Source organism: Lampetra planeri, chromosome 7 (assembly GCF_965212315.1).
Source record: "Lampetra planeri chromosome 7, kcLamPlan1.2.h2, whole genome shotgun sequence".
NCBI lineage: Eukaryota > Metazoa > Chordata > Hyperoartia > Petromyzontiformes > Petromyzontidae > Lampetra > Lampetra planeri.
The window spans coordinates 16,976,020-16,990,023 of record NC_136113.1 but is presented as its reverse complement, the minus strand read 5'-3'; the positions used below and the strand labels follow the sequence as shown (position 1 = coordinate 16,990,023).

Below are 14,004 nucleotides of genomic sequence, written 5' to 3'. Positions count from 1 at the left end.
CACCGCACTGTAGTTGGAGCTGCCCCTATCTGGCGGGCACGTGTCTCTCGCTCTCTGTGCGATGACCTCGTCACACGGCGGGCTGCTTCTTCACCCCGGGTAGACGCCTTCAGAGACCGTGCTCGCACGAGCGCTTTGAGCAGAGGAAGGATTTATAAACATAGAGAGAGAGGGGTTTTTTGACACTTTTTAAACAAAAGATCTGATCCTGAAGAAGGTCGACTGCCTGAATTGTTAGTTTAAAGACGTGTTCGTATTCTTGTTTGATTTGCTAATGACAACTGTGCTTCGACATCCGCAGCCCGAAGTTGTTACCCATCATTCATTCCCCTGCTGCAGACAACCACGCTCGCATTAGCGCACGCAAACTATTTATTTTGCTCATTACTAGACGATACACCATCGCGAAGCAAAATAAGTTACATAATACTTAATACGGGGGTCTTTTTGGGGTGATATTGGTCGCGAAAGCCTACGTGTTAAAGTTACATAATGCCTGCACATCCCATGAACACTCAGTCCCCGCGGTGTTCAGCCTTGTCTAAGCTGTTCACATTGGCGACTATTTGTCGGGCTCATCAAATGTTTAGTTCGTTTCAACCGAGAGGGGTGGGTGAGAGGGTGGCAGTGAAATGATTGCTTGCTTGGAACACGCAGCCTCTCGACCGACGACTGCGGGCAGCTCTCACAACGCCCAGAAGCGGAGGCGCTGTTCACGGGGCGAGTGGCGACGTTCAGCGCGGCACGCCGTGTCCCCTGCTCCCCTCCCCCCCCATCCGCGATCCAACACCCGCACTGCCCCACCACCACCACCACCCCCGCAGCGATTCACAACTCGCCATAGAACGACAACATCAGCAGGTCCCAGACTTCGCGACTGTGGCACCACCACCACCACCAGCAGCATCAGCACCAGCGGCACTGTCGCACCACCACCAGCAGCACCAGCGGCACTGTGGCACCACCACCACCACCAGCAGCATCAGCACCAGCGGCACTGTGGCACGACACCACCACCACCAGCCCCAGCACCACCAGCGGCACTGTGGCACGACACCACCACCACCAGCAGCACCAGCACCAGCGGCACTGTGGCACCACCACCAGCCCCAGCACCACCAGCGGCACTGTGGCACCACCACCACCAGCCCCAGCACCACCAGCGGCACTGTGGCACCACCACCACCACCAGCCCCAGCACCACCAGCGGCACTGTGGCACCACCACCACCACCAGCCCCAGCACCACCAGCGGCACTGTGGCACCACCACCACCACCACCAGCCCCAGCACCACCAGCGGCACTGTGGCACCACCACCACCAGCCCCAGCCCCACCAGCGGCACTGTGGCACCACCACCACCACCAGCCCCAGCACCACCAGCGGCACTGTGGCACCACCACCACCAGCCCCAGCACCACCAGCGGCACTGTGGCACCACCACCACCAGCACCAGCGGCACTGTGGCACTACCACCACCAGCAGCAGCACCAGCGGCACTGTGGCACCACCACCACCACCAGAGGCACCACCACCACCAGCAGCAGCACCAGCGGCACTGTGGCACCGCTGTGCTGCTCTCGTGTCTCTTCTTTTGAGAAGCGACCTGGCCACAAGCGGTAGCTCAACCACGTGGTGGATTATCGCGTGGAAATGTTATAGCAGCCCAGTACTCTAAACGCGTGGTGATGTTGTTGATTCTAAACGTGGAGGGGAAAACCCGGAGGACCCCAACTCCAAATACACAGCAGCAGCAGCAGGCATCAGGGTCGGGATTGAACCCAAGACCTCCTGCGTACCAGGCGAGGGAGTTAACATCTCCTAGCAACATTGTCAAAGGCGGCGAAGCACTGTTAATTACAGTGACATTACACAAGAGCGCTGGCGCCATGAAAACAACTAAAGCAAGTTACATAACGTGAATACGACGACGACACTGATGGTGGTGGTGGTGAAGAATATATCCTAGCCCCAATCCGCACTGTATCACGAACCAGAAAGTTCATTAATGAGCTCACCCCAACAACTACCCTCACCCTAGCAACCACTCTCACCCTAGCAACCACTCTCACCCGAGCAACCACTCTCACCCTAGCAACCATTCTCACCCTAGCAACCACTCTCAGCCTAGCAACTACTCTCACCCTAGAAACTACTCTCACCCCAACAACTACTCTCACCCCAGCAACCATTCTCACCCTAGCAACTACTCTCACCCCAGCAACCACTCTCACCCTAGCAACTACTCTCACCCTAGCAACCACTCACCCTAGCAACCACTCTCACCTTAGCAACCACTCTCACCCTAGCAACCACTCTCACCCTAGCAACCACTCTCACTCTAGCAACTACCCTCACCCTAGCAACCACTCTCACCCTAGAAACCACCCTCACCCTAGCAACCACTCTCACCCCAACAACTACTCTCACCCTAGCAACTAATCTCACCCTAACCTGAAAGTTACTACCAACCCTAACCCTAATTGAATTTCTGCCATTATTCCTGATCATATCCATCACAACAACGTACACCTTAATCCTACATTTAACTGTAATCTAAACAATACACTTAAAACGAAGTAAACATTACAAACTCAGCCCTCAAGATTGTTTAGGACTGGAAGCACAATCCATGGCATTAGCCCCAAAGTCTAGCTAACAACGGAATGATTTAAGTTGTCAATTGCTTAGCATGTTGAGATTTGGGTTAATGATAGGGATTAGGTTCAAAATTTGTCTTGACCCTCTGTCAGCAGTTTTCAAGTAACAATAATAATTGCGAGTTACTGGCAATATTAAAAAAACGAAGCACCAATAGGGCATTGAAGTGCATCGTCGTTTCGCAAGATACAGTATTAATCTTCCTGACATCACTACAGTACCACGTATTTATAATTACATAGTCCCCGTGGCTATAACATGTCTGAGGTTAGTAAATATCTGAACAATACACCTCGACGCGGCCTAATCCAAAGACAAATATGAATCACTGTACTGTCTAGAAAACCTACGTTTTAAGTTAACCTCACTCTTAGTTGGGTTGACATACTACCTCAACAGATGCATGCAACACATTGAATACAATTTACATATCATATTCATGTTTCTTTCGGTAAAGTCACGTAGATAGAAAGCAAAAAACTAAACAAACTAAAATTTGTCATTTTTATAATACAATTTTTTTTAAATAATAAAAGCAAAGAAATCGATTTATTTTTTTATTGTAAAATTTTTACTTATTTTTTCAATTAGTTGTTTTACTATCTACGTGACTTTAGCGAAAGAACCAAGAATATGAATTCCTGCAGTCACGAAAGTTTTAAGTCTAAATTTATAGATCACCTAGGCAGACTGGCAATCATGAAAAACTGGATAGGCATGGGACCTGATGTTAAAAATCATAATCGTTCAATATATTTTTTTCTTTTTGGTATGCTGGGCAAGTTACATTCTTTTAGAGCCGTAGTCTTCTGTGCCACAGACAAAAGCTTCCAGTGAGGCCCACGTCTGTAAGAGTAGCGCCCAGCGTGAGGTCGCGTGAAAACGTAATAAAAAAAAACTGTTTTCTCCCAAAGTGCTCACAATGGGCGTGCCGCCAACGTTGCCCGATCGTCACGGGGAGAGATATTCACCTCTCCGTGACGTCACGGGGAGAGATATTCACCTCTCCGTGACGTCACGGGGCAGGGTGGCACACAGCGTCGTCACGAGGAACAGTCAACATGTTTAGAGAACTCGATGCTGGATTCCAATTGCCAACGAATACCAGGCCAAATGCTTTCATGAGCGTTCAGTATTGGTTATAATATACAAAAAATATTGATGTGATCTTTTCTTTTGCTTTTGTTTCTAAACGGAACGTGCCATTTGAAAAGTTCAGTTTTAGACACGTATGTATTTTTTATTAACTGCCCAGAAATTGACTCTCGCATGTCGCAATTTGCAGACCGATGGAGCTGGCAGGATGGCCTCAAACAATCTCGGTGTCTGTGCCAGAGTTGCAGCCTCCACCATCGCGGAGGGCTCACTGGCAAGCACAGCGCTCGCTGCTCGAGTCCAAAGGGGACCCGTCCTCAGAGGGTGCATTAAGCCAACTGTGATGCCTGTAAAAAGACACCACGGCGATCTCCGCACGTGTAAGTCTCTACGCGCCGGTGTCATTGCCAAATTTACCCTTGCAACTTACCCCACATTCCCAAAATAGAGGTCACTCAACACGTTGGTGCACTACAACCCTCTGGTCCAACCCAGCCAGCCGACGTCTTGTGTGCTAAGAACAAAATGTTAACGTGTAATCATGTATATTTGTGAAAATTATTTCGCAGCGTACGTATCCAACCGTGCTCATTGGAAGTGCGTAAAACAAAAACAGTAATTAAAAACAGTAGTGATTTAAACAAAAACAGTGGTAACTGGAAATGAAAGAATGTAAAGCATGCCTAAAATATGTTGAAAAAGATATTTAATGCCAGTATCTGGAAGCCACCCATGACTCATGCGTTCATGTTTTCCATTTAACAGACAAGTATGTACATGGCAGCCCTTGTATGAATCAACTGCTGGTCGAGGTCCTCCCCTTGTCACGTGGGTCATCAGGGTTATTTGATCATACCCTACCATGCTGCGAGTTGAAAGCAGGGAACATGGACGTGGGAGCATAGAAGAACAGGACATATATTTTTTGCACTGCCGTCTGCTGCCCACTGCATAGCAGCCTATGCATGGTGTTCACCCATCCAAGCACTATCCTGAAGCAACCCTACTTAGCTTCCGAGATCCCACACAATTGAGCACATTACCGAGTGATCTGCCCATACATCACCCATTTCGCACAACACTGACACTTGCTCTGGATAAAAATAAAATGTTGAGGACTGGCCTAGAGGATTGGAGGTACCGGGAGTTACGAACCAGCTCCTGCGTACGGCATAAAACGTGCAATGTATTCACCATTCAAGCGAGCACTCATGTCGCTCGCGACGCGGGACGTGAGCCTCCTCGTCGTGAATTCATGAATGGAGTTGTGGGAGCGTGGGAGAGGGGGGCTGCATCTTGCTTGGCTGCGTGCAGCACTCCCACCTCTCGAAACAGGCAAACCTCGCGTCGCACGCACAGTTCAACACGGAGGGACCTTCACATTTGCGTTTACAGAGCGGCAGACAAGTGGGGCCCTGGCTCGTCGGACGTCACGTTTTCCCGAGAGGAAGAATGAGACGTTCCTCTTCAGAGAGGAGGCCCAAAGGGGCTGCGCTGGCATAAATTATTGCGAGGCAATAAATGAGCGCAATCGTAGGGTGGCCACGTGTGTGCAGGGAGATGGTGTTGACGGGCCCTGTTGGCGACCGCCCCTTCTCGTCGGGCACGCCAGTCTGCCGGTTAGCGCGGCTAAAGGTCACCCCGCCCCGAAGTCTCTAAAGTGCAACAGCTGCTGGACTTGACCTCATGGAAAGCGTGGCCCAGGACACACACGGGGCCCCCTCTTTTGAAGGCAGGCATTGCGAGGTGGTTTAATTTTAACTTTTCCCAAATAAATGCCAACAGTGACGGTCGTCATTGTTGTGATAGTGAAAGTTTCTATGGTTTGACTGTGAAAGAGTTGTAAAGTGATTTAATGGGGAGGCTTAAGTCACAGTATGAAGAAAAACAGTTAATTTCAGTTTGTTGCTGGCATGTTTTGTAAACGTTTAAACATGAAAAGCAATCGTAAATCATCACACAAAGCACGTGTAAAAGCCCACCACACTTCCTTCACTGGGCTGTTTACACCACTGCAAGACTTCGAGGTATGAGCCGTAAGCTCAACACTTGCCGACCACTACAACCTCCCCATTACTGTCGTCCCTTTAGTCAAACAAGAACTCACTGTACAACCATACCTTGATTGAAAAAAAAACTACTTCGTCAGCCTGAGGCTAGACCAAAAAAAATCCCACTCCGTACGTAATACACAGCCAACTATCACGCACCATCGCTTAGAAGTTGGCTCCACACGGTGCGGAAGAAGTTCAACATACATGCTGGTATGTGAGTGTTAACATACAGATTTGAAGTTTTCGTGACTGCAAGAATCCATACTCTTTGGTTCTTTCGGAAAAGCCACGTAGGTGAAAAAAAAATGTTGTTTATATATAAAAATAATAATAAATATTTTTTATTTTTCACCTACGTGACTTTACCGAAAGAACCAGCGAGTACGTTAACATACACGCATATTGTTCTAACAGACATATCCTTATTAAACACACACTTCAGTACAGTATCCCCGAAGACCCTCAGTATTGTTGAGCAGTCTATTATTTTGGTTATTTGTATTGTTGTCAATGGAAGCCAAACCACAAGGTGTCCTGGGAGGTTAAGTCGGGGCTAGCAGAGCTTTCTGGCTCTCAGACGGTGGCCTACAAACCCATGGGTACCACCCAACACTTAGCTCACCACTCATAAGAAGGGTTTCCCTTCAAAACACAATCCAGTTCGCTTCTGACAAGGTACGTTGGTGGTGGGGTTGGTGGGTAAGTTGGCTACATGTGCGTTTTACACCGAAACTGCAGGGCTACGAGCTGAAACTAAATGACAGTACAGCAAGCAGGTTGATGACCACCTGATGGGTGGACTTGTTGAATTGTCATCTCCTCGTATTTCTCCACGCGTTCATCACCAGAATTCGCAGCAAGGAAATTGGCCAAATATCCCAAAGTAGAATCCCCCTAAAAATGGGCCCTGAGACTCACTGACGATATCGTGACGAAGTTGTAAATTACTGCCGCAAAACACACACGTACATAACAACACACAAACACACACGTACATAACACACAAACACACACGATTCGATCCTTATTTTGATGCTGCAGAACTTGCCACTGGGTTTTCACTACTGAAAAAGTATTTCCAATGAGGGGATTTTTGTTGTGTTGAAACAAGCTACGGTACTGCCGTTGTTGGCTCTATCTCCCAGCGAGGTAATTTGTAACATTATCATTACTATGTCATATTAGTAATCGCCATAGAATTTCGTGACATGTGGCTTCAGTGACATGCTCAGCGACACACACGCGCATAGCCGCCTGGAAATGCCATTCAGACACGACACACGGGCATCAACACGCGACCTCTCGGCACGTTTCCCACACAGTATCGTTCCATGTAAATATAATGCCTCAAATGAACAATTCAAAAGATATTTCACGTTGCTCGTAACTCGTCAGATTCACGACACGGGGCTTTTGTCGCCGTGGACGAGTCCATTTCACCCGTGGGTGGGGGGGGGCATCTCAAACAGCAATAACTGACAGCAACAAAACTATAATCTTCAAACCGACACAAAAATATACATTATTTTATTCAAATAATAAATTGGATTTAACCGTGATTATGGCACAGTAAGAATAACAACGTGTAGTATTATTATAACGACAACGTTACGCGCGCCTCGGAATGTACCACTGAGACCGTTCCCACCTCCAGTTTAAATGTCCCGCAGCCCGCGGCGCTCCGCTTCAATACGTCGCCATCCTAACGGAAATCCGCGGCAGTCGTCGAGGACCCGCGCGCCGCCCGGCGTGGCGCTGCAGGGGCAGGCGACGGCACCGACACCGGAGCGCTTCTCCGTCGTCCTCGCGAGCGGTCGAGTTGAGTGAACGCCGATGAAGTTTGACGGCTCCCTGCACGATTCACATCTTCGCTGACGGGGGGGGGTAGGGGGGAATGGGTGGAGGGGGTTTGGTGGGGGGAGGGGTTGGGGGGGCTCGCGCGTGCAGGGGGGAGGGGCGGGGTGGAGGGTGAGGAGGAGGGCGCACGCGCACACGCGCCGCTGTCCCCGTCGCGAGCCGCGCGCGACTGCCGCCCGCGAGCGCTCCCCGTCCCGCCAATACCCGCCGTGACGTCACCGCGCCGCCGGGGACACGCCCCTCCCACCCCCACCCTCCTCGTCGGCCCCTGGACCCGCGAGATACTCGCCGGTCGTGACCTTTCAATCAAACAGATCGCGCGACGCCATTGGAGGGGAGGTGTCTGTGACCACGCCCATCCCATTCGTTTTGATTGGCGACGGCACGCCCAGCTCGTGTGTCAATCAAACGCGAGGAGGAGCCCCCTACCCCTCGCGTTGGCTGCTGCTGGGGGGGTGAGGGGGGATGATGGGGGGAGTGTGAGGGGGGGTGATGGGGGGAGTGTAAGGGGGTGGCTGATGGGGAGTTGACGGGGGGGTGTGATGGGGGGGGGTGATGGGGATGAGGGGGGGGTGATGGGGGGGGGTGTGAGGGGGTGAGGGGGGGTGATGGGGGTGTGAGAGGGGATGATGGGGGGGGTGATGGGGGGGTGTGAGGGGGTGTGGGGGGGTGTGATGGGGGGGGTGATGGGGATGAGGGGGGGTGTGAGGGGGTGAGGGGGTGTGAGAGGGGGTGTGAGGGGGTGTGAGGGGGGGGTGATGGGGGGCTGTGAGGGGGGGGGGGGTGATGGGGGGGGGTTCTTGGGTTTCAGGTGGGCGCTGTTGCTGCTGCTGTTGTTGTTGACCGCCGTGCCACGCCGCCTCTGAGCACGGTGATCGCCCTCTCACGATCCACGTCCCCTTCATCCAGGAAAGCCTCGTTGAGTCCCGAGAGACAAACATTTTTATTAACCCCGTTTTCTGCAAATACCTTTATCCTAAGTTATGTTGCGTCCTAAGTAATGTTGTATTTAAATACAGTAGGCTGTGTGTGTATGTGTACAAGGCGTGTCACTATTAGCCAGCTTGCCTTGCGATTTGAAGTTGAGTCACGACTGTGGGTCTCGACTCAAGAATCAGACCCCTGGCTGTGACAGTGGGGTGAGTGTAGCGCCTCCAGTGGCCGACAAGGGCAAGTGAACTACGAATTAAATACAATGCTGGATCATACGATCCGATGCATTGGTTTATAAAGTTATCAAGCAACGGAACTGATTTTAATCCATCATCTTGCCACCACATCATCGACTATACAGCAGTCCAGGTCTTCCGTGGGATACACCTGCCAATCCGTGCCTGTAAACTTTATAAGCACTCAAAACACACCCAGCAAGAGAGAGAGCAAGGCAAATCGATGTATAACACTTGAGGCTTTCCCCGAGTCCAGGGCTCATAAACACACACACCTGTATTGTGTAAAACAAGACAGTGACGCACATCATCGCAGTGGTATGTTGGCACGCTGCGACGCGCCGTCTTGGGGGTTTTGTTTTCTGCTGTGAAGGTGTTGGGTTGAGACCAGAGGTCACCCTTGGAGGAGCACCACGCTCCACGCACGTGCGTTCACACTGGCGGGAGACGCGGGGCTCCTCCGACTTGCGGCCACTCGCAGACGACAACGCAACAAGGCAGCAGCGCCACGCTGGGGGGGGGGTGTCAATGACGGAGAGTCGTGATCATTATTCACAGATTATGGAGTCACCGAGTGACGACGTCTCGTGTCCGCACCTCGCGGTGATGGCCGCGGCCTCGGAATGCTCGCCTTTCCGTGACGTCACAAGGCGCTCTGCCCAAAATGGGGCTGGGAGGCGCGAGCCGCCTCCCCCCTCTCCCCTCCCTTCTCTCCCCCCCTTCGCCCCTCCCCTCCCTCCTCGCCCCGCCCCCCTCCCTCCTCTCCCCTCCCCTCCCTCCCCTCCCTCCTCGCCCCTCCCCCTCCCTCCTCGCCCCTCCCTCCTGTGACAAGGGGGGGGGGGGCACTTAGGGGGCAGCACCGAATATTTGTGAGGTGGGGGGGGGGCACCCATAATCGCGCCCTCAGTGAATCACTCCGCGAGTGGGATGAGAGTTCCAGAGCAGATCTTGAGGGTCAGGCGTCGACTGTGCAACCGCTGTGGGATCATTTGGCAGAAGTAGGATCACGATGGCCAGGAACTGGGGAATCTACAGCATTGTTCCGACTGTTCTTGTTTAACTTGAGTGTCTTTTCAGCCACCTCGGGTGGGGGAGGGGGCACACGGGGGTACAGCTGTTCATTATGGGGGGGGGGGAACAAGCCCCCTCCACCTTCTGCATCATCATCATCACGATCCATGGGCAGACATCCCGTAGGGGACCACTGCACATTTCGTAATTCGTTTCCACTTTCCTCTGTCTCGTGCCAATCTGCTCAGCAGTGGCCACGTCTCTCTGGCACCAGCCTCTTGTGCCGCCGTCGTCGTCGTCGATGAGTGTGCGCGCCACGCACCTGTTCCTATGAAGTCCAACCCAACAGCACGCGAGGGTATGGGTGTGGACGACACAATGACCGGCCCTCTTTGTCTCTCCATTTCTGACGTTCTACACACAGCACTAGTTTGCGCCTTTACGGCTGAGCTCATTATACATACACCACTTGCCAATGCTGTAGGTGCTCGCTAACAGCCCCTGCGTGGTGCATAAAGCTAAAAGAAGGATGTGTATCTGTGTGTACAGCCGAGGTTACAGTAGGCACTGTTTGTTCTTAGAAAACGCCCACTCGTAAAGAGACTCGGGGAGGAGAGGCGTCAACTTGGAGGCACGGCCTCGGCCCCGAGCTGTGGCCGGGGGACACGAACAGAACGTGCCCCGTGCGGGAGTGGCCGGCGGTGGCGTTTCAGAGCCAGGACCTGACCAGGGAGTCTGTGTCAGTTGTTTGAACAATATCGGATTAGGTCTGATCAGGCCGGGTGCAGAATATACGCCAAGGTCGGATCAGCTGTCGGAAGTCCAGGGCTCTTGGCGGTGAAATCGTGAGTTCTAATCCCAGGCGAGACCACTTGAGTCAGCCCCATGCATCACGATCATGCTTTGCTCGGTAACGAGGGGCATCCCAGGGGTAAGGAAGCCAGCGAGAAGTAATTTTTGAGAGCCTCGCGGCAAATTCCAACACCTGCACGGACCACTCCATGTGGGTCCCGGTGCAGTCGCACCGCCTGCGTGCACGCTATCTACCACCACTGGTTCTGTGTCATGCTAATGTGGAATGTCCACCGCTGAAGGACGACGGTCCAGCCACTTGTTCAGAGCGAAGAAACGTGCCGCGCTCATTGTGAGCGCGTAGCTCATATTTACGTTCGCGTTCAATCTCGATCATAGAGGAGGGCGCCGTCGCGTCCAGGGCAAGGCGCCACGTGCGTTCTGGTGCCTTGTTTTAAATGCCACGGGGATGGATGAACGCACGACAGCGCTGCGATTCCACATCGAGAACTGGAATGCGTGCCTCTTGCAAAGGCGCAAGCTCGCCAATGGCTGGGCGTGTAGTAGCAGCAGCAGCATCACCACAGCCCGATCCAGAAGAGGGAACGGTTCTAATTGGCTCTCTTCATTCAACTTTAAGTCGAAATGTGGCTGGGAAACAGAGGTACGTGATGTAAATTAATCACAAGAGGTATTGCCCCGGATAGCCTTGAACAGAAGTGCTGGAAGCGAGCCCCCCGCTCTGAAAGCCAAAACGTCGCACGGGAATCGGTGGGCGGCACCATGCCCGCCCGGCCGCCTTTGTCTTCCCAGTGCTAATGTCAACACACCGCACAAGGTGCTCATTCAAGGCCGAGTCGATCTGGGGGAGGCTCCGGACCGATGTCGAACTCGGGTCACCAGGGTCGTAGTGCAGTGAATTAACCACGACACAGTGAACACACGTGTGAATATATGTTTTTAACATACTAAATATCCCCTATATAGCATGATAGATTGGTGTGTTAGTGAGCACCTATTAATGCTGGCACGGCACACGAGGGGGTGGGTGGCCAGCACCTCACCAGGCCGCCTTTGTTTCCCCGATGACGACGTTTTGCACACGGCACCAAGTGATTCATTTCAGGCCGAGTGGACCTGGGAGAGGTCCAAGATCAGTTCTGAAAGTCCTCCTACGTCAGCGACGTTCACCGTGACCGTGACTCAAAGCTCGGGTCACCGGGGTTTGTGTCTTAGTGCATGAACCACTGCTGCTACTCGAACCGCTCCAATTCTGTAAACACACGGAGCACGCCAGCACGCGCCCCTCTGCTGTGGACACGCGGCTATAAATAGAGAAGGCGCTGCTGCTGCTGCCGCTGCCCTCGTTCTGCCTGGTCACGACGGGATCATCAAAACGAAACTCGCGCAACCCCCGCTTCTCGTGGCATTCGCACGATCCGCAATCCACTGTAACCTCGACCTCGCACTCCACTCCGCGCTTTCGTGGTGCACGCAATTCGCGCGTCACCGTGAACTGGATTCCACTCCGCGCTTTCATAAAATCTACGCCGAGTTCCAAACTTCACTCCCACACCTCGATAATCCATGCCGCATTACAAACTCCACTAACACATTTCTGCAATCCGCAATCTATTCTAAAATCTACTCCACGCTTGTGCACCCAACAATCAATTCTCGCATCAACTCCAAATTTCTACCATCCTCAATCTATTCTAAACTAAATTCCACAATCCATGCTCCATTCAAACTCCGCTCCACGTTTCTTCAGTCAACGTTCTATCCCAAACTCCACTCAACACTTCTAAAATCCGCGCTCCATTCCAAACTTCACTCCACGCTTTTGCAATCCGCAATCCAAGCTCAGCGTGACGACGCACTGCCGCATTCCGTACTCCATTATACACTCCACTCTTACACTCTTCCACTCAAATGATACGCCACGAAACGCTTCTACGATCCAGTCTCAATTCCAAACTCCACTCCACACTTCGACAAGCCACATTCCGCTACCAAATATATTTCACCGTGCTTTTCCACAATCCATGCGCCACTTCAAAGTGGACTCCACTCCGGGTTTATGTAATCACAGTGGTTGTTTGTCCGATATATGTTTGGCCTTGTGAATCGAACTTTTTTTAAAATAACCTATCTTATTATAAACACTCATACACTCACTCATTAAAGGCCATGAAAGAGAAAGTATGCTAGTTCTAATAACCACTTGAAACTGCACACCCCATTGCACCCCACACTACCCTATACACCAAAGACAAAGACCCCCGTATAGCCTTTACAGACTGTAGGGGCAAGTGCTGTTAGCAAGGACCTATGATGAGCACCCACTTTACCACACAATCCACTCTACACCACATTCTACACCACACACTGCACACCATACACCCCACTCTACACTACACCACACACACCACTCTACACCACACACACCACCCTACACCACACACACCACTCTACACCACCCTACACCACACACACCACTCTACACCACCCTACACACCACACACACCACTCTACACCACCCTACACACCACACACCCCACTCTACACCACCCTACACCACACACCACCCTACTCCACACACACCACTCTACACCACCCTACACACCACACACCCCACTCTACACCACACACACCACCCTACTCCACACACACCACTCTACACCACTACACCACACACACCACCCTACACCACACACACCACTCTACACACACACTAAACTACACACACCACCCTACACCACACACACCACCCTACACCACACACACCACACACACACCACACCACCCTACACCACTACACCACCCTACACCACACACACGCACCACTCTACACCACACACCCCACACACACCACTCTACACACTACTCTACACACGAACTCAACCGCGCACCCCTCCCCGTGAGCCGTGATGCAGACTCGCGCGCACCGGTCACTAAAACATGCTCAATAAATATTGTAGACAGCCATGGCAACGGCAAAGCCAGTCTATTTTCTCTCTCCGTGTGTTCCCCTCCCTCCCTATGCGCCTCGGTGGGCGCGAGGCCGCCACCGCACGCTGCCACGCGCCTCTGACGCCCCGAGTGACCATCACCACCACCACCTCCTCGTCGTCGTCGTCGCAGCAAGTAGTTTTGTGTTTGATGTTGCCCCGGGAGGGGGCTTGGGCCCGCGACACGGAACGGCACCCACAGCTCGGCATCTCCCACCCACAGCCTCCTGCTCACAGACACCGCCGACGATTCACCCTCCCTGCCCCCTCGCCAGACATTCACCTCTCGTCGGCACGTTTAAGGCGTCGCGATTTCACTCGCGTTCGATTCAAAACTAAACACGCCGCCGCCGC

The 14,004-nt window shown here is 52.4% G+C and overlaps 1 protein-coding gene across 1 annotated transcript in view; it reads right to left on the bottom strand.

Annotated features, from left to right (window-relative positions):
• The window catches only part of LOC144720104 (SERTA domain-containing protein 2-like), a 33,969-nt gene extending 26,260 nt beyond the window's left edge, over positions 1-7,709 (bottom strand). Inside the window, exon 1 of the mRNA XM_078596591.1 lies at positions 7,459-7,709. The gene's annotated coding sequence lies outside the window, so the exon portion shown is untranslated. The remainder of the gene's footprint in view (positions 1-7,458) is intronic.
• Between the last annotated feature and the right edge of the window lie 6,295 nt (positions 7,710-14,004).